The sequence below is a fragment of the Oryzias melastigma genome, linkage group LG1, assembly GCF_002922805.2.
Source record: "Oryzias melastigma strain HK-1 linkage group LG1, ASM292280v2, whole genome shotgun sequence".
NCBI lineage: Eukaryota > Metazoa > Chordata > Actinopteri > Beloniformes > Adrianichthyidae > Oryzias > Oryzias melastigma.
Window position 1 is genome coordinate 21,183,858 of NC_050512.1, and position 2,545 is coordinate 21,186,402.

The following is a 2,545-nucleotide window of genomic DNA, read 5'->3' on the forward strand; positions in this document are numbered from 1 at the left end:
CTGTTAGCAGAAGTGGCCTAATTTTAGTCAGAGTGAATGCAGCACCTAGTCTGGTTCAAGAACACGCAAAATGTGACCGAAGAGTTCAAGATGGAGGTGGGATTACATCAGGGATCAGCTCTGAGCCCCTTCCTGTTTGCAATGGTGATGGACAGACTGACGGATGAGGTTAGACAGGAATCACCATGGACTATGATGTTTGCAGATGATATTGTGATTTGTAGTGAGAGCAGGGAACAGGTGGAGGTGAAGTTAGAGAGGTGGAGGTTTGCCCTGGAAAGGAGAGGAATGAAGGTTAGCCGCAGTAAGACAGAGTACATGTGTACCTGTGTGTGAATGAGAGCTACAGAGAGAAGATATAAAGAAGGTGGAGGATTTGAAGAATCTAGTGTAAATAGTCCAGCGCAATGGAGAGTGTGTGGAAATAATGAGAGTGCAGGAAATGGGTGGAGAAAAGTGACACGTGTGATGTGTGACAGAAGAGTTTCAGCACAAATGAAAGGAAAGGTGTACAAGACTGTGGTGAGACCAGCCATGTTGTTTGGACTAGAAACAGTGGGACTGAAGAAAAGACAGGAAGCAGAGCTGGAGGTAGCAGAGATGAAGATGCTGAGGTTCTCTTTGGGAGTGACCAGGATGGATAGGATCAGGAATGAATACATCAGAGGGACAGCACATGTTAGAGGTTTTGGAGATAAAGTCAGAGAGGCCAGACTGAGATGGTTTGGACATGTTCAGAGGAGAGACAGTGAATATATTGGTAGAAGGATGCTGAGTCTAGAGCTGCCAGGAAAGAGGTCTAGATCAAAGAGGTTTATGGATGCATTGAACAAAGACATGAAGGGAGCTGGTGTTAGAGTGGAGGATGCAGAAGAAAGGGTTAGATGGAGGAAGTTGATTCGCTGTGGTAACCCCTGAAGGGAAAAGCCAAAAGACAAAGAAGAAGAAAACAGTGGTTGACTTTGCTTCATTTTAACCCTTTTTTTAAATTCTTTGAAACAAAACAACTAAAAAGTTTACAATAGAGTCGAAATGTTAAAAATTTTAGCTATCGGACGCATTCCCTGGAATCTGAGAATGTCTTGCTGTTGACTGGAAAACTCCATTGCTGCAGAGGGACGGGGGAGGATAAAACAATTTCACTTGAGCAGTCTTATGTAATTTCAATAATTTGTGTTGTTTTTTTAATGGCCAAACTGACTGAGAAATAAACATAGAAGTTATTCGAGATATTTTTAAGTCAGCGTTCAGCTCGGGGCCCCCAGAGTGTTGGGGGGCCAGGGCATTAGCCTACCTTTACCTAATGGCTCTAAAGAGCTGCGTTCATATTTTAGTTTTAAAACTTTGTGAGTATGCAATGCATGCATACTTTATATATGACATCATTTGTCTCAAAATGATGTCAAAAAAGCCCAAGAATCCACATCACAAATGTGCACTTATGGTCATTAAAAGACAGAACCTCTCCACCACCAGATCTAGTTTGTAATGTCCGATTGGTGACTGAGTTGTGCAACCAGTCAACGAACAGCTGAGTTTGACACCAGTTGCAGTTATAAAGATATTGTCGTGAGAAGCCAGTAGATTTTTTTTCTTTTGTCTGTCTGATGTGTTTACAGGTCCCTTCTGATGTAAGCATCATTGTGGTTCAGAGCTGGTGGTTTCTGGGCTTCTGATGAATTCATGCAGGACAGGTTTCTTCTTCTGAGACACAATGTGCAAATGTGAATAAACAAGTGCTTATGTCTTTGTTTTCAGACAAAGAAGCTTTTTTGTTTTTAATTAAATAAATTCTAGCTTGAATAAACATCAGCAAAACCCTGAAGTACACAGGAAGACCAAAAAAATACAGTATGCAGCCCCTTACTCAGAGGTAAAGGGTTTGCATGCAAGATGATTTTACACACAGATAAGGTCTCTGTGAGCTATACTCATTCAGATGAAAGATCAAAATGATCAAATATCCTACTGTCCTTTAGCCAATACCAACCAAATGGTGTGAAAATTAAAAGATAATAAAAATGTATCTGAATAATCTCATCATCACTGCACAATATGGGGAAAATTCCAACAGCACAAAAATAAAAACACAACACAACTCTTCAAGGAAATAGTACAAACTGGAAACACTTCAAGGACCTAAACAAAGCACACCAACACTTGGATACAGCAGGTTAAAGACAGTCACTAATGACTAAGTTCAGGCAGCTGCGACAAATCAACGGTCAACCACAGAAGGGGGCGGAGTCTATCCAGGTAGAGCCACACGAACCAAACCAGATATCAAAAGAAGCAACTTCAAACTTTAAGTTTTTATTAAAAGTTCATTTTTTTAATAAATGTAAAAATTTTCAGTGACTTTTTTAAAGCATGCATTTACTTTCTGCCATGATAGTTACATTTTTTGGAACCAAAAGAAACAAAGACAATATGTTTCTTTAAAAGTTCATCTTGTGATACAAATCTGCTTAAATCTTTGACCAAAAACAATAAATAAATAATAAGGACGTTTTTTTTCAAGCTTTTTTGAGCCAATGTGGAGAAA